Source organism: Cryptotermes secundus, unplaced genomic scaffold, assembly GCF_002891405.2.
Source record: "Cryptotermes secundus unplaced genomic scaffold, Csec_1.0 scaffold63, whole genome shotgun sequence".
Taxonomy (NCBI): Eukaryota; Metazoa; Arthropoda; class Insecta; order Blattodea; family Kalotermitidae; genus Cryptotermes; species Cryptotermes secundus.
In genome coordinates this window covers 526,568-553,740 of record NW_019725836.1, presented here as the reverse complement: position 1 = coordinate 553,740, position 27,173 = coordinate 526,568, and the positions used below count along the sequence as shown (strand labels likewise).

At 40.7% G+C, this 27,173-nt stretch overlaps 1 protein-coding gene across 1 annotated transcript in view; it reads right to left on the bottom strand.

The window, feature by feature from the left end:
• Positions 1-12,287, bottom strand: part of LOC111863502 — a 93,065-nt gene extending 80,778 nt beyond the window's left edge. Inside the window, exon 1 of the mRNA XM_023849855.2 lies at positions 12,095-12,287. The gene's annotated coding sequence lies outside the window, so the exon portion shown is untranslated. The remainder of the gene's footprint in view (positions 1-12,094) is intronic.
• Positions 12,288-27,173: the final 14,886 nt, after the last annotated feature.

Genomic DNA, 27,173 nt, shown 5'->3' with positions numbered 1-27,173 from the left:
GTCTGCTTTTACCGGTTCTCACGGTCTCTTCGCTTGCAGATTTCTTATATTTTTTCTTCTACCCTGAAGATGGAGGCGATACGTTCCTCCGAAACGTCGGTTAACACCACATATACACGGTGCCAAATCCCAGAAGACTGCTTTCTTCAAGGAACTTTCGTGTTAGTAATCTGCGAATTCTTATATGCAGATTCAGTCTGCTATGATTAGACAGGCTACTATTCATGTTTTGCTCCTTATTAACTTGTCATAAGTAATGGTCTGACCAAAAGTCAACGGCATGCGGGGAACTAAGTTACCCATTTCCTAAAGCATAAAAGACCGCCGTAGGTCGCGGTGCAAGGGCCGAGAAGGCCTACCCCTCATACATTCATTCAATCATACCCATTTCCTACTCTAAAAGAACAATGGGAAATTACACGTAATTATATCTCGCAACATCATAACACCCAGGCTTCTGGGGCTCACAAATAGCAGGGGCAGTGGATACTTAGATATTTTTCTCCGGGTATGAAACGACTGGAGCATTAAGCTAATAAATCATTTCCATCTAGTGCAAAGATTAATGATATGTGGAGCTTTATCTCCAGTATAAACATCGTCCACAACATCACTTGTCATTTAGATCCGTTATATTACTTTTCCATTTATGTCTAGGTTTTCCAGGTAGGATCTTCATTTAAGATTTTCCGACTTAAATTGCCTATTGCATTTGTAATATTTCCTGTGCCTCACATATACCTCGCCCAACTCATTCTCGTAGATTCATACACACATACATACACAGCTCTGGAAATGAATGTACACACGCGATGTGTTCGTGTCTTTGACCGAGGATATTCATCGGATGAAGGACAGGCCTCATTCCGCGTTCTTTCTCTCTCAGTCTGTGAAATTAATTGCTTAACAGATGACCGTCGCCGGACGCGTTAGCAATTCAACTGACACAGCTCCAGAGGAGCAGTAACATCGAGTGCAACCGACCAGCATATGTATTCCGTACTCCGCAGAACCCACACAGACGGCTGCCATTGACAGGTGCGGTAGTTGCACTTTTGTTCCACAGAGGTTACCATTCATCATGCAAGCTAGTGACATATCGTGTCCACTGCCTCTCGGAGCTTAAATCCAGGTTGACTTTCGTCTTATTGTTAGTTTGCCTTATTCTCTCCATGAGAATCATTGATAATTAATTTGTTATCCATGTAATAGATTTCTGAGGAATGCGGCTACCTACATCTGGGTTAAGAACCGAGCAGACTGGCTTTCGGGACGTGCTCCTTTCGAATATCGGCAGGAACATCAGCTATCTTGACTGATATTGTTTTTAGGCACCATCCATCGTCCTGTCCTTTTCTAGAAACATCGTAATATTTATTTTTCAATACACAACGTTTCAGAGACTGGATTCTGTCTCCGTCTTCAAGTAAACCCTACTCAGTTGGGCCCAATCGATAGAGCTAGTCCCTATATCCGGATCGGATAAATGAGTAGGTTTTACCTGAAGACGGAAACAGAATCTAGTCTCTGAAACGTTGTGTTTTGAAAAATAAAAAGGAAGGTTTTAGATAGAGACAGGACGATGGATAATATCCATAAACATAATATTTGTATTAATGTTCCATCGTCACAAACTTTTAGCTCTTATTTATCTTGACTACTTTTTCGTGGCTTTACTCGGTCCCTCCAGGCAAATATCGAGGTAGTGTCTCGAGCAGACCATGACCACTTCCTTCCAAATTCTTTCCAATTCATTGTTCATTTATCATCCTACCACCGGAAAATACAGAATTTTAAAGCGATGTAAGCAAACGACAAAAAGCAAAGAGGAAGCGATAAGAGGACTATGTCACATTTCATACTAACAATATTCTTATACTGTCCGGTATTGTCGATAAAACAGTCATTCATTTCTTCACCAACAAAACACCGCACTCCGAAATACGAACATTCACAATAAAATACCGACACTGGGCACTGTCCTCTGCCATCACAACTGAATTCAGATGGACTGCACTGTGTTATTACTCACCAGTATAAATTGAGTTCACCCAAACAGCCTTCATCCTTTAATGTATTCTCGCATATTATTTCTCCCTCAGTTTTCAATTGATCTAATCCTTCCAGCCGCACTAGGACCCTGGGTTCGACTCAGCCTCTAACAGGAATGAGTACCAGGGATCTTCCTGCAGGTAAAGGGCTGCCAGTCGGTCCGTAAGGCCGACAACCTCACCGCCATCTGTGAGCCGATTGTTTAGAAAATGTGGGAACCTCGACGTCTAACAACCCTGTGGGCCTCCCCAGCTTATTACATGGATAGCTTTACCTTTTTATTGTAAAAAATGTGGGCAATGTAGAAAAATGAAATTCTGAGGTAAGCGCGCAACTAGGCAGAAAACTGAATATTTTATTAGGCCCGTAGTGGGTGTAAGCGACACGGTTCAAATGTATACCCTTATTCATATTGTAACATGTTTTGCTACTGAAGACATCTTTCGGATTGTTAATTGGTTTATTTAACAACCTGCAAGTCGTAGCTACAATTAATTATGACAATGTTGCGGGTTTACACACTTTACAAATCCTACTCACAAATCTCTTCACAATATCACGATTCACTCGCTACAACTGAACTCGGTGACTACTACAATTCAACTGTCTTCGGCGGATGCTACATTTTAACTGAGTCCTTAGGAAGTGCAGTTCTCTTATAAACCCTCAGCCAGACAACGGAAAGCGCCTCGTTTCCCAGTTGCCATGTCGCCTGTTTACAGGTGTTGCTGGGCAACGCTGTCTAGAGTTGTTTCCTGCTGTGCAGTAACCGCGGCATCCCCCACTACGTCACTGTGGGAAGCGCTGCCACGTCACTGCGGGGGAGGGGGCGGAGCGCTAACCGGCCCGTCATCGTAGTAGCGGCAGGGCTCTTACGCCACCGCTAGCGGGGGAGGGGATGTCCTCCATAGCGCAATACGTCAAACTATTTATTGTTTATGGTAACAAATAATGAATCATTTCAGCTAGGCATGGGAAATTTCGGAGATCGATCATAAATACAGTTCATATTTTGTACGAAATTTCCTGGGTGTTCAAAGATGTAAACATGCCTTACTTACTTACTTACTTACTTATGGAGATGAGCCCTTCTTGAGTAGAAGCCAAATCTGCAGCTACTCAAGAATTTCCCAGCATTTTATGGAACCCGAAAATTCATTACCGTTCTTACAAGAGCCCTCCACTCGTCCCTATCCTGAGCCAGATCAATCCAATCCATACCATCCCATCCTATCTCCCCAAGATCCATTTTAATATTGTCCACNCACAGGCAAAATTATAGTTTTATATATTCTAATTTTTATGTTTTTGTACAGCAGACGAGAAAACAAAAGGTTTTGGACTGAATGTTAGCAAGTATTACCCGGGTTCACTCTCCTCTTAATTTCCTCCTGAATCAGGTTTCGATCTGTTATCGTTGTTCCCAAATATCTGAACTGTGTCACATTTTCAAAACATCTGTTTCCTATCTTTATATCATGATTTTGCCTTGCATTTTGGTGACGAGACAGCAGCATACTATACTTAGTTTTCTCTGTTTACAAACATGCCTACTGAGCAAATTTTGGGGTTTATATCTGACTCTCTGAATGGGCACCTGTACTCGTATTACTGAGATATGTGTTGTGTGGAGGGACACATATCACGAATTTGTATTATATACAAGCATATAATTCCTATTTGACTCTCAGTATATTCGGAAATATTTAAAGCAAATATACATCCGAAATTTTTGTTATACAGCTTTTTATGTGAAATAGGTTTGTTAAAATTTTACAATGACAAACATTGAAAATGAGAATTATAAATTTTAAACCTATCATCATTAAAAATTACTAAAGTAACCGAAAAGTACTTTTCAATTATATGTAACATTATCCTGCAGCAATACTCTGTCAAGCTGAAGGGTTTACACTCCTGAAAACAAAGAGTATATGGCAAAGCTGCTGCTGGCAACACCAAGGCGTTATGTACGTCTGGTATGTGAACCAGTTATTGAAGACTAAATCTTTCATTAAATACAAAAATATGTAAGCCTAATAATATTGGGCATACAACAAAGGTCATAAAATAAGCACCGAAACAGTTATCTGGAAACCAGAGAACAGATTTTGGATGCCGGAAGATTCCTCCTCTTCGAAAATTCCTTGGTATGGAAGCCACCGAATTATTTTGTTTTCGCGCTGTCAGAAATAAGAACCACAAATACGTAAAACAAAACACACGGCTGGCAAAACTAAGTACAAATGGAGCGCCGTGTATATTTTAAATTGGCGGTTGGCAAGGGATTGCTCTAATTGCGGTTTTCGACTGCTTACTGTACTTGAATTAGAAAGTATTTGGATCACTATCCATTTTCTGTGCCGAGAACTGAGTCCAGACCTCTAGAATAAGAAAAAATTTCCACTACAATAATTCAGATGCTGTTCATACCAAGAAAATTTAGTTGAGTGGTAGAATATACTTGTATAGCATCCATTCTAATGGCATCAGTTTCGATTTCGGCTAACACCAATCTTCTTATATTTTTTTTATGTTATTCTCAATTTCACTTTCTTAAATTCCGACTACTTTATCAGAAAGAGCCATAAAAACAATTGTCCCTTTATCAAAGCACGTTGCCTCAGTTTAATTTTAGTTCAAATCGGCCTCTACGTTAGAGGAAGCTCAAATAAACTTTCATTTCCTCAAAAGTAATTAATCAGGAAAATCAATAACCTTGAAGAAAGCAGTCTTCTGGGATTTGGCACCGTGTATATGTGGTGTTAACCGACGTTTCGGAGGAACGTATCGCCTCCATCTTCAGGGTAGAAGAAAAAATATAAGAAATCTGCAAGCGAAGAGACCGTGAGAAACGGTAATCGCTTGCAGATTTCCTATATTTTTTCTTCTACCCTGAAGATGGAGGCGATACGTTCCTCCGAAACGTCGGTTAACACCACATATACACGGTGCCAAATCCCAGAAGACTGCTTTCTTCATAGTCACCGCCGTGAAAGCCTCAAATCTTACATCAATAACCTTCATTCGAAAAAGTTGTTGATGTCTTGAACCTGTATCGAAATTCGGGGAAGCAACAACTCTCTGTGCACTGTGTGATTAGCTTAGCAACAAAATGTATGTGTCTGCACTGAATGAATTTCAGGGTCAATGGAGTATGCAAAATAGCCAAGATCGCGACTGGTAAATGTGTCTACTGTCTAGGGTCTGCTCAGTTCAAGGCCACTTTTATACTCTTGATGTAAAAAGCAATGGTGAAATGAGCGGTATGGGATGTGACGAATTACACTTTTTTTTCCACAGAACTGCAACAACCGCACAGATTAATCGGATTTCTATCTCCCTTCCGCTTGAAGGGAAGCTTGTACCCTAACCACAAGACAAACTGGGCACAATACCAAAATCGACAACCACAATTTATAGTATTAAACCACACATCCAATCACTTCAATAACCGGAACATTTACAATGTCATATGTGTGACAACTATCCTGACAATGGCAAGACCACATTCTACAAAATTTGATCAGAATTGGTCATACCCCGATAGACGGTGACAGAAGTGATTACGTTTCTAAGGCTTGCGGCTAGCCTATTAGCAAAGCGTTGGTTTCACGCAGTATGATTTGTCTACCGATGGGCCCACGTGAGATTTATGGAAGAATGCGAAATCATGACGTGTACATTTAATAATCACATTGTGCAGAAGGAATTATATCCGTATTCTTCGCATTAAAAAAAATAAAATTGTTCCTGTACTTATATTATTAAGCATTATGCCATGAAGACATATGGGGAAATTGAGGTATAGATCCACCATTCTTGATCTCGGCATCAAATAAAGGTGTCGTTAGTTTCACGCCCCAGCCGCTTTGCCCCTAGAGAAATCGCTCACGAGATCCACTGGATAGCAGGCTGGGTGGAACTCAGAGCCGGTTTGGCTTTGAGAAGAGAACTTTCCCTGCCGGAATTCTAACACCGGCCATCCAGTCAGTAGTCCGTCTCTATACTGAGATATTCCGACTCCATATACTTCGTACTGCTGAAGAGAAAAGCAGTGCAACAAAAGTAAGAAAGGGGAGTGGCATTCTGTAATTCCGGAAGTGATTCTATCTTAGATAAACTTATTAAAGAGGATTTAATTCAGCCGATACTCTTCACCGTATGTTTACAGGATTCAAGCTGGCACGAATTCCAGATTATAGCAATTACATTCAATGAATAAACATTCAATATCAAGGCTTCACTTTTCGCTCTTATTACATACACCATAAGAAAATTACGTGGTATATTTATCTATTTTTGGCTCTACAGCCAATTGTTAGACCTTAGCAGCTTTTGCAGTTTCCTGATCTTTGACGAAGTCGGTAGGATTCCTTGGACAGGGGATCAGGCCTTCGCAAGGCCGGTACCTGCACACAGGACAGTACAAATACAGAAGAAACGCACATAGACATTCATGCCTCAAGTTGGATTCGAACCCACGATCCCAATGTTTAAGTGGGCGAAGACAGTCCATTCCTTAGACAGCGCGGCCACTGTGATCGGCAAGAAAATTATATGGGATATATAAATTATAGTCTTACAGAATATATATATATATATATATATATATATATATACTCTTTAATACATGCTTCCAAGTTGTATTATAATGCATCACTACCTTAAAAGTATCACAAATCTAATTTCAGCACTCTCTAAACTCAGTCTAGACTTTTCTTCTTTTTGTCTCAAATGCCAAAATTTTTCTGAAGCAATGAAGATTCTCTTTTCATGTAGACTTCATATTATAACTGAAATATCAGTAGCACGTTTAATTAAATATATAATTTGTATGCAAACAAAAACATACTCCGTGGCCTGCAGTCCGCAAGCGAACTATACCGACCGATCGACCGCCGCTTTTCGGCGTAGTTAGTTCCAGATTTGGTGATAGAGGGTGTCACATGGTCAGCGCAACGGATCCTCACGGCCGTTAATCTCGGTTTTCTAGACCCGAGCCGCTATTTCCTTGAAATAGCTCCTCAGTTATCCTCACGAGGCTGATTGGATCCCGTTCCAGACCCAATACTTCTCATAAAATCTGGTGCCGGGAATCGAACCCGGGACCTCTGGATTTCTAGGCAGGAACTCTGATCACTAGACCACAGAGGAGGTCTATAATTTGTCAGAGGATATTTATAATTTATATGCAGACCTAGAAACTCAGGTGGTCGGAAGCTTCGTTTGAATATTATCGAGAATAATAGAGACTTCGGCAATCTATGGGGCTTGTTCGAAAATCCACTACAGATTGCTGTATACATGTGTTTAAGTTCCGAAACGTGCATGTAGCTTCCTTTTTGTTTTATTATCGCGAAGGAGTCATACTGAACAACCATCTTTCTAACGTTCTTCAAACCAGAAATAATATTTAAGCAAGATACGCTCTGATGATATTCATGTAGGTCCTCAACGTCTATGAAGTGTCCGTTTTCTTTGTTCTTGTTGTGTCGACAGATGCTACTAAAACTCCCCAGTATCACATTTAACGAAAATCCGATCAGATTCTCAACTCCATTCATGTGTAAGGGCAAAGGAGGGGCTGAACGAAATGAATGGGCGATGCTCACGAACTCGAATGCCCTTATAACGAAGCTACACTTTATTATGTGTTACGGTGTTCTTCAGATTCTGTGTTTTTATTCCACCAGCCATGCCCCTGTGATTATAGGCGGAGGCACGTGATTGTAAAATCGGTTACAATATTCATACGCCTGGCTATTGAAGGCTTACACTATTATTCATACAGACGTTTGCTTAGATTAAGAAAACGATGAATGTTGTAAACAGTTATAAACCATTGTTAATATAATTTGGAATTGAGGGGTTGTGGTCAATTTCTAGAAAGAACCTGGAGGGACTACTGAAATGAACTGAGATAACTATTTACATCAGAATTTTCAGGTTTAATTAAACGCAGATATGAAAGCAAACCATCAAGTTCGGTTTCTTCGTATCAGAAACTATTTCAGAATACAGAGACCTGTAACCATGCTGCATATGCACTATTTTTTATTGCTAGTGGGGTGGGACTATGTCCCTTGTACTGCGGCCACTCCNCCAGCCCCAGATGATAGGTGAGGGTGATTGTGGAGCAATTGGTGGAATGAAGATTGGCAGGGGAAACCGAAGTACTCGGAGAAAACCTGCCTCAGCGCCACTTTGTCCACCACAAATCCCACCTGACCAGACCCGGGATCGAACCCGGGCCGCCGCGGTGGGAAGCCAGAGACTAACCGCTTGAGCTATGGCGCGGTCTACATATGCACTAAATATAAACGGAGCCAAAGTACTGGGCGAAACAGACGGTGTGAAATTACGAAAGCTATTTTCCACAACCAGCCATAAATCATTTTATTAACAATTCAATTCTACATTTCTTTATGTGTTTACTCAACAGGCCGATGATCAATCATACAATATGCACGAGTACCTACGAGTAACTCAATTTAGTTCATTTATGTGAGTGCTTGCACAACAGAGATAAGCTTATAACAGGCGAGCACTAAAGGTGTACGCGAAACTAAAGCTACACTAAAAATTAGACTACGAATTAAATACTAAAATCCAAAACACTAAATAATAATAAGAATAATAAATCGATGTCGGTGTGCGCCGTTTCTACACTATAGTTCTTTTCTGAGTTCCCTCTCCGCTAGAAAGAAAAGCAGCCATTGTGTAAACAGCTCACTCAAGTCCATGGCTGGAGGTCAGTAAGAGGCCAAAGTAAGTCGCTACCTGATCACACAGAGTTTAAGTTCGCCGCATGGTCACTGGTATTCACAGTAAATACATAGGCGAGAAAAGACTCAGAAACCACTCCGATAATTCTGGTCTCATTTCTCCGTAAACTTTCTTTTTTGTTTCCTCAATAAACGACAGTCAGTGAGCGACTTCGGTAGAAATCGTACTGTTACGCGTTACCTCACCTTAAGGAGCCGCGCTTTAGCTTAAGTGGTTAGTTGCAGGCTTCCCACCGCGGCGGCCCGGGCTCGAGCTCGGGGTCTGGTCAAGTGGGATTTGTGGTGGACAAAGTGGCGCTGGGACGGATTTCCTCGGAGTATTTCGGTTTACCCTGCCAATCTTCATTCCACCAAATTCTCCATCATAATCACCGGGGGCAGGCTACAATAGGTCAATCAGTGGCCGCAGTGCCGAGTGGACCCAGTTGAACTCCACCCCCCACTAAGCGAATTAAAAAAGAATTAATTGCTTCACAGTAACATTTATTTTTATTCATTACATCAGCACACAAAACATATACAACGAAAATGATAATTATTTAAGATGTTCAAAAATTCAAAATTGGTTCCATGTTCGGAAACAGAAAGTACAATATGCGATGACGCGAAATAAGCTATTTAATCTCTCCTAGACCCAAATGTTTCCCATACGCCTTCGTGGCGTAGTGCTTAATTCGTTGAGCACAGGAACAGCTTTACCTTTACCTTAGACACAAATGTTTTAACTTCGACTTTCGTTTACGAACAGCTGCAGTGTATTGAGGCGTCTGAAAACCAGATTTTAATTACGATCACAGAAAGGATTATGGCATTTAAGTTAATTTATAACACGTAATTTTTCATTTTAATATTAACCCCAAATTAAACGAATAATCGAAATATAAAATATCAGCATTGAAAATTAATCACACCCAGCAAAATAACACTTTGTTTTACAGTTTATTCTTAATGGAAAATATGTTGACAATGGTGAGCCATTTGTGAGAAAATCTAATAGAAGTTATTGTTAAATATTTCGTCTGAAAATAAAAACACAGTGCACAATAAAATATGTGAACAACAACAAAAATTAATCTGGTATATTCAGATGTTTATTGTTTAATTTGGATGTTGAAAATGAAAACACTCCATAAGGCACATCAATAGTTCCCAATCGTTTTCGGGCCACCGTCCCCACTCCCATGGCTCCATAAATGATGACATATACTGAAGAGGGTGAGAAGGGGATGTTGGTAGAAACATTATTAAGTATTCGAATCATGGTCGATAGGATGGAAAGGCATGCAATATGTATAGGAGAGATGGGATACAAATGCAACATTTTAGCTGGAATATCTTAAGGGAAGGGATCACTAGGGAGACACAGGCATAGTTAGGAAAATATTAAAATAGACATTAAAGGGTGAGGGTGTAGAATATTTCAGGATAAGGTTCAGAGGCAGTTCTTGAGGAAACGGTGATAAAACTTCCGGTTCCATTATGTTTATATATTTATTTGTTTACGATTTTGTAACGATGTTGTAACCAGCTCAGAGTAATTGCATCGATTCTTAGGAGTACTGAGTTATGAATCGTAAAATATGTGGAAGAAAGCGGTAGTGGCCTAAATTGATATACTATTCCAGCACTTGCCTGGGGACTGAGGAAAACTGCGAAATACCACAGTCAAGATAGCCGACTTCGGGCCGAGTTTCAAACCAGGGCCCTCCCAAATATATAGCAGTACTACCAACTTGATTGCATCTTTTGTTTGATTCCTTTACATGCAATAATTCCTTGCCTATGTCACCTCAAAAATGGTTCTGCTCCATGAGTTCGTTCATCGACCCATTCTCACGTTCATGTGAGCTGCAACCTCATGATGCTGAATCTTCCACGGAAATAAATCCCTTTTTAACGGAACAATGCTTCCTGCAGGGTATTCATTCTGTTGATGTAGCATTGCAAGAGATCAGGTTATTGAGGACTGGACGTGTATAACATTACAAAATCAGGTATCTCCTGGATAACAGTAATTAAATTTAGACGACTGTCTGCTAGTCGTAGGCCCCTACACGATCATAAGGCGATGAAATCAAATAGAAATGGAACAATTTCCAAATAAGTTCACTGTTATCCATTCACTTCAAATGCGTTAAGGATTTCCTTCATTAAGTTAGCAGTCTTTTGGTCTTTTGTAAAAACCATTCTGTGCGATTAAAGTATGTCATTAACGATGAAATATGAGCCGGGATAGCTCAGTCGGTATAGCGACTGGCTACGCTCTGGACGACCGAGGGGTCGGAATTCGAGTCCCGGTAGGGTCAAGAATTTTCTCCTCTCCACGTCGGCCAGACCGGCTCTGGGACCCATCCAGTGTTCTTTCCAATGAGTACCGAAGGTTCTTTCCCCGGGGGTAAAGCTGCAGGGGCCTGAAGCTGACCATTCACCTCCAAATAGTGCCGAAGTCAAGAAAATGTGGCTCTATACATCCACTCCCCCATACACCTTAATGGCGTAGTGCTTAGTTAGTTGAACACAGGGGCAACTTTACCTTATTAACGACAAAATTGCACAAATTAAGAAATGAAGGGGCGGCCATATCTGCTTCACGGTTCGTCCTCGTGTTTCATCTCCGAAACTACTGATCGGTTTTCCATTAAATTTGGTACGGTGGATCTAGTAATCGAGATGATTTAATTTTTGTTAAAATCTGCCAACAATAAACCATACACTGTATTAGGGTCATACTGACCTTCATCTGTTTTCTAAGAAACGCCCTATACAATGCAGTTTACGACAGAAGAATTAAGAGGCGTTTGGAAGAGTACTGTATGAGAAGGATCTGGAATGTGACGTCGTGTATCATGGTAGTAGGGAACGAGGAATGTGCTATCTTAATTTTCATGAGAGAAGAAACGTCGGTGCACAACAATTGGATTACACCTCACATGCCCGAAGATAATAATCGTCATAGTCTCCTCGGGATATGAACTTCAGATCTTAATCCTTATGTCTTTGATTACAGAATTCCCTGCAAAAGCACCTCTTAGCCAAATATGTTGATACCCTCAGTACTTTCAAGCCGAATGCAGAGGCAGTGGAATTATAACTTCTACATTCAGAACTCAATTTTCTTTGTGTTCCCTCAAACACAAGAACGGATATTACTGCAGTGCGGTTTTATGAAACAGGATTCACTGGTGCTGAATTACACCCAAACACGAACTCATTGCCAAGACAACACCCAGTACTCAGGATATATGAGTTATTTACCTTGGAGGAGAACTGGCCAAGATGCTGCTGCTACAAGTCGAGAAGCCCCTCACGGACCGAAGATCTTGAAGATGAACTGTAAGATGTTTGTAGTAGCGCCAGGCAACCACGAGTACAAGCGGATGCTGGCTGGACTGAACTGAAACGGGGCACTGCCAGCAACGAGCTATTGATCACCTTCTCTTGGACTACGATCTCACTCGTTCTCCCTGTTTGCTCGTTCTCTCACTCTCTCTTTCTCCCCCGTGTTCCTGTGGCAGCTGGATCAACATGTCTGGACTGACTGCGCACTAGTCACCGCTGTGGGAGAACTTGGAGAGAAAGATCCAGGGAGTTGGAAACAACGCCGTTTGATAAGAGCACATGCAGAAGATAGAACTTATTTCAGATTAATCTATAAGATTCAATAGCCGCACCCCAAAGCTGTGGTTCCCAGAGCTTGAATGTCGAATGAGAATGGAGTATCTTAGTAAATCTTGGGTTATTTTAGGGCGGTTTTTCAACTGATCTGAAAATCCTGCGTCCAGTAGTTCTGAATAATGAATCATGAAGGATATGGAAGTGGCCTGTATGAAGCATTCTTCCAGAATTTATCCAACTGAAGAAAACCACGAAATACTCTGAATGGCTTGTTGAACCCGGGATCTCCAAAGTAAGAAACAGAAGTGTTGTAAAAATTAAACTGCGAGATTCGGTGAATGATGAGGAGGTGAGGGGGGGGAAGACTGTAACTGTATTTCTCAAGGTAGAGCTCGGTACTGGCTTTGAAAACTTCTCAGTCTGGATATTCATTAACCCCTCTCTAAAATAAATCAACAGCCTCATTGACACACCAGCATACTCTGCCGCAAAGTCTTTTTGCCAAACTTGGTTTATTCTTATTTTTATAACATCACTATTTCAGGTACAGAAGTTATAAGCGTGAGAATGATGATCAGGGATAGTGTGCCAAACAATTGTTCCGGCGTTCATTTGGAATGATCGAAAAAAAGAAACAAGAAGAAATATCTTATTTTAGATAGCGTACCTTGATGATTCCAAAACGTATGGAAGGCGACACAATTTGTGGTGTACACCATAGACAGTCAGTGTTCTTCGTCAGTCGAGTGTCAAGAGGAACCCTAAAATTGTCCCTATACCTAAGCACCCAGCCATGGAGACGTATCGAAACAAAGCACGAAGAGATCTGGGCCCCGGCAATAAATGGTGGCGAGTGGTCGGCTTCATGGTTCAGTCACTTTACCCCTCCGGAAGTAGCCCAGCGAATGGCATGCGACGGCCGTTGTCCTCTGAGGCGGCTTGGACTTGAAAGCTAGGGAAAAATCCTTCCTCCTGCCAGGATGGCAAGATTGAAATCCCAGTCATTCAATCCATAGTCATTTATTTCACTGCATAAACCCGATTCTGCTGTTGATGCATACTGAAAGAATTTTCTGGCACGGAAAATAAATAGACCTACATGAACCCGATTTATGCACAGCATAACTGGAAATGTATCTGATATTTCATTTCGAATTGTACACTATATGCATAGTACAACTGCAGACCCTAAAATTCAGTGATGTTAATGGGTTTTGCTAATATACTCGCCTAGCACACTGATGGACCCATCCTCTCAAATAAGCCTGGAGTCCTCTCACAGCCTACATAATGTAGTGTAGAATGCTTGATGTCCTGAACTTTCAGTAAAGGTGAAAGGTAAGAAGGTAAATATATCCCTGTAACAGGAGGTTCATAGGGTTGTGAGACATCGAGGCTCCCACATTTTCTAGACAACTGGCTCACAGATGGCGGTAAGATTGTCAGCCTTACGTGCTGGCGGCCCTTTACTCCCATGAAGATTCCTGGTACTCATTTCCGGTAGAGGCTTAGTCGAACTCAGGGTCATAGGGCGGCTGGAAGGATATGGTAACTTGAAAAAATCCACCTCATTGGGACTCGAACCCATGACTTTCCGGCTTGTTGCATAGTGCCTCAACTAACTAGACTACCGCGTACCCCAAATGAGATTTGAGTGTACTAACTAACTAACTAACTAACTCCTTAGAGATGAGTCCTTGATAAGCCGCCAGTTATGTAGCTACTCAATAACTTCCCACAAGGATGTCCACCCTTTGTCGGCTGTCCACAAATGCTTATTCAATATATTCGTAGCTACCCTCCATATCTTACATATCCACAATCTGAGGACGCGCCATGTCGTGATGACGAGGGACCAACCTAACATGGCTTTCAGTGTACAATTCGTCATAATTGATCTTTCGCGCTAGTAAAATTATTGATGAGCAACCAATTCAATCCTTCGAATAACATAAAGATAAACGTTTCGTTTGGAATAGTGTAGAATCCGTGACCACTGGTTTTAATATAAAAGGATCGCGAATTTATCGTTGTCTACCAACAGTAATTTCAAGTTAAAGACATGTTTCAGAATCATAAACTTCAATGTCTGCATTTATAACCAACATCACGAAATTCAACCCTTCTTAAGAGGGTAGTAGTGGTTCTGTTATGGTTCTGTTATATTTTAGTTTTTTTTTTTTTTAGATAACAGACTCAAAGACAAAAGATTCGGATCTGAAAGGCAGCCACCATTCCCCGAATTTAAGATTCTGTTATTCTTTTTATGAATGCAGTTCTGAATCGTTAATGTCGCTCTCAAGCGCTAGGGGCCTCGCTTTATGTACTCAAAGTCCACATCTAGTACTGAAAAATTAAAAAAAAAAATACAGGTTTCAAGGAGTTCTTCAAAATATACATTCTTTTTACGAGAATGACCACAGGTGACGAAAGAGAGGCTATTTCTGGCAGATCAAGCTACTGGAAGAATTAGTGTCACTTGAAACTCATGCGTGCCGTCAACTCGCACACCATTGTAATGATTTTATTGCTGTGTAAAATGTTAAAGATGGAGTTTGATTTTCGTTTCGTGTAGGGTAGGATTAACAGTGTATTATTAGATCGATACAAACAAAAATGAAATTCCCCGTACTAATTTTAGACCCCCGCATCAATTACCTTAATCGAAACTCATTAAACTGACAGATACAACCCCCACGTCATCATTCTACTCACTGTGTGCAGAGGGCCCAAAAATAGTAGAGAAACTTTTTCTAATTGTCAGTTCTAGGCGACGAATTCAGATAAACCTCATTGTAACTTGCAGTATTTACAAGACTTCGAAAACCTTTAAAACATAGTTTATTTATTCTGCCTTTACATTTATAAGTTACGAATTAATCATACAGTGGTGTAACTCTGTTGAATCAAATAACTAAGCTACCTTAATTCGTTGAGAGTATGTAGCAGCAATAAGCAAATGGAGTCCCAATCGTTTCGCGAAAATGGCAGGGATAACATACGCTGTAGGGGTGGAGGTATTCCTCATCCCTCCATAAAACGTATGGAGCCTTATGGTACCCAGATGTGCATCTCTCCCTGTCTCTGAATACCTATTTAAAAAGAAAGAGAACGCCAGCACGGCTAGTGAGGGAGTTGTGTTCTGGAGTGAATTTTGTCGGCATCAGACAAAGGAAAAATACGCGGTAGCGTAGTTGGTTGAGGCACTAAACTACAAGCCGGAAGTTTGCGGGTTCTAATCCCGATGAGGTGGAATTTTTTTTCAATTTTCCTAATCCTTCCAGCCGTACTATGGCCCCGGGATGGACTCGGCCTCTAACAGAAATGAGTACCAGGAATTTTTCTTGGGAATAAAGGGCGGCCGGCGCGTCAGTGACAACCTCACCGCCATCTGTGAGCCGATTATCTAATGAAAATGTGGGAACATCGACGTCTCACAACCCTATTGGCCTTCACGGCCGGTTACAGTGATAGCTTTACCTATTTTTGCCTTTACCTTACAGCATAATCTGTGTTGTACAAAACTTCGTCTCTTTCGACCATAATATTCATTGTAAGACCCTGTGCCTGCATTGGAGTGACGTATTGTGGCACTCTGAAGAACAGACACAGACGTATAGTCATCGCTCTCGGGCCTGCTAGCCCAGGTATTACACGTTGATAAATCGCTACAAATGGAGCAAAGTTTGCTTAATGCCTTCTCTTTCGAACGTACTACTGATCACTATAACTCTCAAATTACACTTGCAGACAAACGGTAATCATTTTATGGTTCTCAGGCTTCAAGTAAGTGAGGAAGCTGATCCTCTGAAGTGTTTTACTTCAGCTTTGCGTATACGATGCATAACAATAGAGTTCACCTGCTCTAATCGTTACATCTTGATTTTTATGCATTATTTTCACAATGATCATAACATGAGAGCATAATGGAGAACAATACAGGTCCGTCCGCATGGCTCATCTCAGAAATTAACCAATAAGTGATCATAAGATTCAGCATTGAGACTGAGCTGTCCAGTGCCGTAGCCCGTCACTTGGTACCGGCCGGTATATCCTGGCCCATTTATGTCAATGTTCATAGTTTCTTCTTCTGAACGACAGTTCTGAAGTTTTCGGACAAGGGAAGACGTGTTAGTCGAGTTTGTTTTACGTACATAAGCTTAGAGCAGTTTAAACAGTACAGCAAAGTCTGTGAATAAAAGTTTTATATCAGCAATACCAACGCAATAGACGATCTGCTTTACTCTTATGTCAAAGTGGTTGCCTATAGATCGAGGCGTCTTTCAGGATTTGGAAGAAGTTTACCTGCTTTGTGAGGTGTTTCATCTTTGGTCTGAAGCTTTTTCTCTTCAGTTCATTTTCCTTGTAGTTATTTTGATTCCCTGTATTTCCCTTACCATTTTCCCAATATTTCCGTCACTACTATTATCTCGTATTTTTTTTTTTGTCTAGAGTTTCCTAACAGCAAAGAGTAGCAAAAGCTAAAAATGTTCTGGGATTCAAACTTTGATAATAAACAACGATAAATAACATTGTCAGACTGATATAGCACTATATGCTTGCTAGTTGTTTTGTGTGACCCCTGAGACTATTCTAAAATCCTCAAGGCAAGTGTTAACACTAAGGGAACGGAGTAGTGTAGTTGGTTGAGGCTCTATGCTATAAGCCGGACGGTCTCGTGTTCGAGTCCCGATGAGGTGGATTCTTCAATTTCCTTAACCCTTCCAGCAACACTATGTCCCTGGGATCGACCCAGCCTCTGAAAGAAATGAGTACCAAGATTCTTCCTGGGGATAAAAGACGTCCGGCGCATAAGACTGACAACCTCACAGTCATATGTGAGCCAATTTCCTAGAAAATGTGGGAGCCTCGATGTCTCACAACCCTATGATCCTCCACGGTCTGTTACAGGGATATTATCACCTTTTAATTGTTAACACTTCCACTTTTGAAAAGGCGATTAAGTTTGTAGGTAAAGGGACTCTACCAAAAGCAGTTACTAAATATTCCATGTAACTTTTGAACTCATTTCACACTATGTCTGATAAATAACTTCGATAAATATCGAATTAATATGACTCCATAATCGTATGCAATACTGATCCAGTGTAGGGTGGGAGAGATAGGAATTGCATAGAGAACATCAGCTGACGAACTTCAAAGAAAATGGCAACTTTAGAGAGGGGGAGGATAAGATTACAATGTATGTTAAAGATATAAGCAATGTCGAAGGAGACAGTAGGTCTACCTTTTTACCGGTTTATATGAAAGTTTACCCGAGAACGATTTTGATATTAGTGTCGAAGAGAATATTTTTCCAACGCTTTCACCGTGACTCCAACTCCCTTTCCTAATTGAGCTGTCAAAGATGAGGTTCCAACACCAATGATTAATTATTTTCTTTTCTAAATAGAAATCGGCACTTTCTTCTAAGTAGAACTTCCCGGTTGTAACAAAGTTAATACACATCTAAATGACCAAATATGGGAATCATGCGCTCAGTTATTTGCCAATCAAAATATCAGTTATATAAAATTAAGGATACAGATAAACTCGTCCCTACGTTAAGCATCATTCCATGAAGTCGTCCCGATCTGTTTCTGTTCAGTAGGACTTGAGTGGTCAGTTTTACGCTCCAGCAAATTTACTTCCGAGGATAGAACATCCGGTGCTGATTGAATTACTAGGTATTTTTTATTGCTAGTGGGGTGGGACTAAGTCCCTTGTACTGCGGCCACTTCTGCCCTATTGTACCAGCCGCAGATAATAGGCGAGGGTGATTGTGGAGCAATTGGTGAAATGAAGATTGGCAGGGGAAACAGAAGTACTCGGAGAAAACCTACCTTAGCGCCACTTTGTCCACCACAAATCCCACTTGACCAAACCCGGGATCGAACCCGGGCCGCCGCGGTGGGAAGGCAGCGACTAACCGCTTGAGCTATGGCGCGGCCCCAGAATTACGAGGTAGGTGGACCACAGAACCTATCTAGACGTTGTAAGAACAACAGATATCCGTACCCTTGTTGGGAATCGAAGACTGGTCGTCCAGGTCATAGTTAATTATTTTAGTGACAGGACTCACATTCACAATTGATCTACTCGTCCCTAGGTTATGCCTGCTCCCTGAATCCGTCGCTGCAAATACGGGGATGGTATCTCCAAACAGGTCACGATCATTTCCTTGCCAAACTTTGCTTAATATCTTCATAGGCCTCTTGAGTTTACAGCTTCAGAGATGCTGAAACTCCTTCCTTGTCTCTATAGCTGTACGTGTTGAGATTCCTGTCACGTAACACAGATAACACAAACGTGATAGCGCCATGTTAGTGTCTATGTCCCACGTTCTGTACAAGGTGAATGGAATACTAAGCCATGTTAATTTGGCGTTAAAATTATATCTTGGTGGATCTCGAAAGCAATGTGCTAGGGGCGTAGGAGCACAATGACCTTTAAGAGAGCTGGCAACATTGTATGGGCCTACGTTGGATCCTACTAGCCTTCCAAAATTTTTTATTCTCCGCAAATAAGGTTTGCAGGAAGTGTCACAAGGCTAAAAAAAAAGTTGTCTCTCTGACAGACAGTGAAGGCCCACAGGGTTGTGAGACGTCGGGGCTCCCACATTTTCTCTAGACAATCGGCTCACAAATGGCGGTAAGATTATCAGCCTTATGTGCCGGCCACCTTTTACCCCCAGGAAGATTCCTGGTACTCATTTCTGTTAGAGGCTGAGTCGACCAGAGGGCCATAGTGCGGCTGGAAGGATTAGGTCAATTGAAAAATCCACCTCATCGGGACTTGAACCCACGACCTTCTCGCTTGTAGCATAGAGCATCAACCAACTAGGCTACCGCGTGCCCCGGAAGTGTCACAGAGACAGCCGATAAAGTAAAAGATAACGTTGTTTCCGTGCTTAACTAATTATGCACTAGGCCACGAAGGCGTATGGGAGAGTGGATGTATAGATCCACATTTTCTTGACCTCAGCACTGGCTGGATATGAGTGATCGGCTTCTTGTCGCTGTCGCTTTACCCCCGGGGAAGAAGCCCAAGGTAAACATTGGGTAGGAGGCTGGGAGGGCCCCAGGGACGGTCTGGACGACTAGGAGAAGAGAAAGTTCTTAAACCTACCGGGTCTCAAACTCCGACAACTCGGTCATCCAGCCCGCAGCCTGTCGCTATACTGACTGCACTATCATGGCTCCTCGAGACAATGGGTACCTCTTTTTTTTTCCGCCCTCATTCATTTGCACGGCCCATTTTCCGCTACAGCTGTAATTCACATGTCATGAGTTCCGTTTCAGGTACCACACTCCTCCTATCCTATTGCAAGTACCTCCTGTGTCTGTGGTGTTGGATTCACAACTGCAGGAAGTTCAGTAGACTATTGGTTTTGTACTATTTTTTGCATCCCTTCCAACAATTTCACATAGGAAGTCCTTGCCACAGCCAGTAATAATGAGGGAGGTTGTGCAGGGGCTTAGTCGACCCACACCCTCACATCTGGCGCACTGTTGATAATATCTACACCAGAGAGTAAGAATAGAGACTCCAGCTACTTCTGTGCCAAGAGAGAATCCCCAGAGTTGGACTGGCCCTGACAATACGCGTTTTCCGAAAACTGCTTCAAACATAACTATTACTACTACTACTACTACTACTACTACTACTATAACAAATACTAATAGATAAAATAATATAAAGCTGTCCCTGTAACAAGGCGTGGAGGCCCAGAGGATTGTGGGACGTCGAGGCTACCACATTTTTCTAGATCTAGACAGTTGGCTCACAGATGGTGGTGAAGTTGTCAGCCTCAAGGGCTGGCAGTCCTTTACTCCCAGGAAGATTCCTGGTACTCATTTCTTTTAGAGGCTGAGTAGACCCTAAGACTATAGTGTAGCTGGAAGGATTAGGTCAATTGAAAAACCCAGTAACCTAATCGGGAATCGAACCCGCGATCTTCCGGCTTGTAGCATAGGGCCTCAACTAGCTTCCGTACGGCGTGCCTCAGAACATCAACTACTACTTCTGCTACTACTATATCTACTACTGCTATGGTAACAATAACAACAACTACCACCACCACTATTACTACTACTACTACTACTACTACTACTACTACTACTACTACTGCTTTTGTAATTGACATAGTCATCTGATAAGTACTCGTACTTGTTAGGGTCATAAAATATTAATCTAATATGATGTTTCCAATTTCCCCTAATTTGACGTTGTTTGTAGTAACAGATATGATTGTGGTCTTCTGGGTTGTGATACCTTCTAGTTTTATGATAGAGATACTTATATTTTTGCTCTCGAGGGCCTTAACATATATTTCATACAGTTGTATAGTTTCCTTGGTATAATTTTAGTTGCAGATAGAAGAAAATGGGCTGTTACAACTCAATCACAGATCCACGTCTATATAATTATTTCATTAATTTTCTGGTCTAATTGTTACTCAAAAGTACGCTTTTCTTCTGTTTCTATAAGCTTATATCTAGTTTGATATGAACATTAGGATGATTTGTGGTGATTACCTTAGGTTTGTGACAGAGGAATATTCGGCATGAGAGGAATGCATATAGGATATGGGTGGGAAAGTCAGAAGGAAAAGGACCACTTGGAAGACCAAGACGTAGGTGAGTGGACAATATTAAAATGGATCTTAGAGAGATAGGATGGGATAGTGTGGACTGGATTGATCTGGCTCAGGATATGGACCAGTCAAAGGCCTTTGTGAACACGGTGATGTCCCTTCGGATTCCATAAAATGCTGGGAAATTCTTGAGTAGCTGCAGAATTGGCGGCTTCACAAGAAGGGCTCAGCTTCATGAGTGAGTGAGTATTCTGTTTTTAGGTACATGTATTTATGTTGATTAAAATATGACTGAACCAAACCTATATCAAATTTCGTCTGGTCGTCTGATACATCTCCTATACAGAATGTTTTGAAACGCGGAAAAGCTTTGTCGCAATCGCTTTAACAAGTGTCATTAGAGAAAACCAATATATGTAGAACTAGACGGAGCGCATCAGAGTTTGGACTATGTTGATGATGTTAGATTATCGAGAAAAAAATATAAATAATATAAATATAAATATAAATATAAATAACACAGAAACTGCAGTTAAATCTAACGAGGACACTGGTCTAGACATAAAGTCGTTAAGATCTTGTCACCAGAATTCAAGACAGATACATCATAATTTGTAAGGATAAATGAAAAGAAAATTGTTATAAATACACGAAATTCAAGCACCTGGAAGGAAATGATAATTCGAAAAATCTTCATTGTTAAATTAAGAACACATTTTGTATGAGTGTCTAAACCCCATAGTAGGATATTTTGATTTTGATTCAATTTGTACAATATAGTCCTCGCTTTCATGCAGCTCAGCTCGAATACATTTTCTCCAAACTGTCACATTGATTCAACAACTGTACATAACATAACATAACACAAATCACACTGCCTTACATGATTCTTTTTTCTTTCTTTCTTGGCACTACAGCCCCAGTGGGCCTAGGCCTACCTCCATGAACTTCTCCGTTCACTTCGGTTTTTCTAGATCTTACACATTTGGTAGGACTCCTTGGGCGGGTGATCAGCTCGTCACAAGGCTTTTACCTGTATACAAACACAGAAAAACGCACACACAAACTAATTATCCATGCCCTGAGTGGGATTCGAACCCATGATCCCGGTTTCTAAGCGAGCGAAGAGAGTACATGCCTTAAACCGCTCGCCTACCGTGACCGGCCTACACGATTTTTACCTTAAATATTTTCCAATATGGTCAGCATCCAACGATGAACAGTAAGACAAAAATATTTATTATAATTTGTTTATGATCTATTTAACGACGCCTTTAAGCAACTCAGGCATTATAAGTCCCGAATTATAGGATGATTAAAGGACTGACAAGGATGTGGAAGGAAATATTCGTAGCTTAATGTGACGTGTTATCCCGGCATTTGCCTGGGGGAACAAAAGATACGCATGAAAAACTTAGGATAGTAAATGTCCTGCTGAGAGTCAAACCAAACATTTTTTTTAAATCAAGTGAGAAGGATTCCTATTTCAGGAAGATTATTGGTCACATTTCTTATTCTACGCACTGTGTCCGTATTATGACAACTTTGTAGGAGAGAGTTTATATCTACAATAAATGAACTCAAAGACCAAAGAGGTACAGAATGGAGCAAAAATTTCATTGGTTTACATCATTTTAGTGTTATTAAGATTCAAGACTCATTTATTCTAAAGAATAGAACAAATTTCGTTTCTTTGCCTTTGTAAAATTTATGTTTAATTTTAGTATTCACGGTGTTGATATATGTTGCAATAAATGTATGTGGCCTATGTTTTTAGCATTATTGATATGAAGTTATTCAATAGTTGTCTCGGTTATAACATATGGATATAGTCACGGAATCAAATTCAGGCACATTATTGTATATTGACAGCTTCATGATTGATTGGTAAGTTCAATGGAAATTCTTGACAGTCAGCACATAAAACGACTAGACTATGTATAAACGAACTTAAGTCTTGACATCGTTTAAATCACACCAGATATAATGTTTATACACCATGAGTTCATCGCCAGATCCTCTTCAGTAAATGAAGCAATGAAGTTGAGATCTGCTTAAAGATTACAGAGGTTTTGTCAGATGTAGCCTAACCTTCACACACACTCCTTTACAGACTTACAACATCACTGTCATGTAAACTTAACGAAGTTCATAAGCTTGTAAAATAAAGTTTACGAGTAAATTCTCGGTGTATAACACTCGAAATTATTTGGTCTTTGGACTTTGTCCATCGCCCGGTATTTGAAAACACAATGTTCCGGAAACTGAATGTGTTTCCGTCCTCAGATAAGGGGTGGGAGACGCTTAATTTGTTGAGTCCGTTACGTTAGCTCTTTATAGCGGACCCAACAGAATAAGTGTCTCCAATCTCTCATCTGAGGACATAAACAGATTCAGTTCCTAAACGTTTTGTTTTTTTGTGTGTTCTGTTACACGTAGAATATCGAACGTTGGACACGGTCCAATATCGTAGAAAACCTGATAAAGTTTAGTATTTTTTAATCATAGTCATCAACATAATGTGTTTGTATTAACAGTCTTCAAGTGCATACAATCCCATTTACCACTTCTACATTACATGTTTCGGCAGTATGCTGCCATCTTCAGGTGTATCGATCCGTCAACTATTTCACTGCTTTCCTGTATATGTCCATTTACAAATAATATTAAATTTGTATACATCCTTATATAATAATAAAGTTTATTTATTTAAAACTTGTTAAAACCTATTATCTCATAAGTCATATTTTAAATTCGTGTGTATTATTGATCATCCACATGGGAGTGGTTCTTCTTATGTTTCTAATGTTGTGAGTATATTTTGTCTTATGATGTGTTCCACTCTTGTGGGTGCGTGTGTTGTATCGTTGGATGTGTGTCATCTTTATTCTGTAGGTATTATCGTTGTTGCTACAACAGCAGCTTAGTCACTTGAACGGTCGTTAGCTTGACCACCGTCAAGTTTAAGTCTCCTACATAAGCTTGAAGCTATTCATTTGTCCTGATTATAACATCTTCGCACCGACCGCATAGAAAACACCGTTCATCTGTTGCAGTACGATTGTTTTCGTAGATATATGCTTGTTTGCCGAGCCTTTACTTCGAAACTGTTGTTGTATAGTTGCTTATTTCGCAGTTGTTGCCTAGCAACAGGTCTACATGTCATAATATTATTTTTGTTATCGTTAGAGCTGTTTTGTGGTTGCCACTTGCGTCTACTTGGCAAGTGCACTGGAGCTGAGAACTCTCAACGAAGAAGACGAATGAAATTGGAATTTAGAGGGCAGATTGACCTGGGACCTAACATAAAATTATTTATAGATGGCAGTTTTAAAGGTAATATTATTCCATTTGGTAAGTGGAAGCCTAATTAATGCAGGTAAATTTGCGTTCTTTTTCCTTTGCAATAGAACACACTGACATTTTTCTTTATATAATCACTGGTTTAATTTCTGAGATTACATGAGACATACTGCCTATTAAGAAGTGGCAGGTAGGATATTACATACATTAGCTCTGGTCTTTGTTCCTGTATTCTATCAATATTCATCAACTCATCTTTGGAAGACTAAAGAAGATTTAGCTGTCAAGTTTTATGGTACGGATTAATAACACGAATTTATAATACAAGCTCTGGAGTCGAGATTATAAAACTGGATTAAGAAGAAGGTATTTTTTATTACTCCTCCATGTATACCTGTCAAAATTTTACAAATAGAATCACTCAGATTAACTTCGTTTCAGCGCATGTGGATTACTTACATATCATGCAGCAGGTTGTTCTAAATGAAGGTGGAGCACACAGACAGATTTTCTGAAGTATTAGAGGCAACGAACGCGAGAGTGATGTATCAGTAGAATTTCTAAAGGTTGTATGTACATGCGGGGACATCCTGCTTTAAGTATGCGAAGTCCACACGTAATACAACTTTGTAAACCTCGCCAGAAAATTTATCTTTCCGTCTTGATAGTTTAAGGTAAAGTTTTCATAGATTTTGTCTTACTACTTCTTATGTTTGTCTAGTGGTCAGAGTTCCTGGCTACAGATCCAGAGGTCCCGGTTCGATTCCCCGCGCTACCAGATTTTCAGAGAAACAGTGAGTCTGGAAAGGGGTTCACTCAGCCTCGTGAGGATAATTGAGGAACTATTTCAAGGAAACAGCAGCTCCGGTCTAGAAATCCGATATTAACGGCCGTCGGGATCCGTTGCGCTGACCACGCGACACCCTCTATCCGCAAAAGTTGTCACTAACTTGACCGACAAGCAGTGGTCGCTCGGTCGGTATAGTTCGCATGCGGACTAAAAGCCAAGGAGTTTTAGTTTGTTTTTTTTTTTGTGCCAAAAGTGGAGTGGGGGTCATCTTTTCTTCTTGCGATAAGCCCGGACAGCTCACATATCACGGAAAAGAAAGCATTCCTGTGGTATTAAGGAGTATTCCGCTGTTCGTGAGACTTTCTATAATATATAATATCAGCCCCCCAGTAAAGTATTTGTGGGTGTATATTTGGATTCTATATACACCCCTCGTTGGTGTCTCCACCTTATCATGGTGAGGGTGTTTGAGTATGCCAAAGACCCTGAGAGCTATACCAGCGGTAGCGTAGCTACTGGCAGGGCCTCCCTTGCTGGACAGGTCAAAGGGTAGGCATCAGACGAAGAGAGACACCGAAAACTGATGCCGGAAGCAGCGTCATCAGCGGCGACTTGAAGCACAGAGAAAATGATGCTCGAGATGGTTCAAGTTCGTATAGCAACAGGCGTGACCAGAGTGGTTTGAACGGCTGTTGTACTGCGATGTGGAAAGCAAATGGAAAAACTACCACATTATCACTATTCCTGGATAGTCTCTTTCCAAAAACAGAAGATCGCATTAAGTGGAGAAACTGTTTTGGAAGAGGCTGTGGACCTGTCATCTGACAGATTACTGATGAATGAATGAATTTGGATTCTGTCGCTGTTGCTGATGGTAACTTCCTATAAAAGAGTTCTTAGTTCGCTCACAGATGTTTTTGATGAACTCCGCGTGCATTTTTGTTATTGCGTCATGCTGTATAATGAAATATAGATACAAATTAAATTAATTGTTTAATTTTAAGTAAAAATTTATAAAAATAAATACACTAACTAACACAACTGTCTTTATGGAGCAGAGTCCTTGAGAAGTTTATGTTTGTAATACTATTTCTCAACCAGGTAAATAAAATGGTTTTAGTCCGCAAGCGAACTATACCGACCGAGCGACTGCCGCTTGTCAGCGAAGTTAACGCCAACTTTAGCGGATAGAAGGTGTCGCGTGGTCAGAGCAAAGGATCCCCACGGCCGTCAATCTCAGTTTTCTAGACCGGAATGTGTCAGGAAATAACAACAATAAATACCAGGAGATTGAATGTTCACTGAGCCGAAGCATATTTTCTACACTGATGAGTCAGCAACGGCAGTAGGAGAAAGGAGACACTCTGTTACACTCTTCTCGCTTGCGGTTAAGTTTTGTAATACAGTGTCCATCCTTCCTGCAAACTTACAAGACTCTTGGGCGTCACTATACAAGAGTCATAGAAATCGATGTAGAGGAAAGGCTATGGTTCGGCTCAGCGCAGAAATAATCTCGTTGTAAAATTTGAAGTATAAGTTCAGAAAATACTGGTTACTGTAGAATTCATAAACTGTTGTCTTCAAGTATAACTTCGAACACAATAAAGACCGAACTACATAGTCTAGGTGTATAACAGTAGAAAGAAGACAACATTATTGTCATACATACACACCCAATACATAGACCCTCATATATGTCCCAGCAATCCTGTCATCTGCTTTGTGTGGTTGTGAAACAAATCTTTTTACTCAAGAACTTAAATAACAAAATATGGAAAAGAAATTCTCAAGAAAGTATTTCGACCTAAGAGAGTAGACGTAAATGGTCCATTTGGGATATTATATAACGAAGATATTCTTGTAAGATTTGAGGCTTTCACGGCGGTGACTATGAAGAAAGCAGTCTTCTGGGATTTGGCACCGTGTATATGTGGTGTTACCCGACGTTTCGGAGGAAAGTATCGCCCCCATCTTCAGGGTTAAAGAAAAAGTATAAGTAAATCTGCAAGCGACAACACCGTAGTACCGT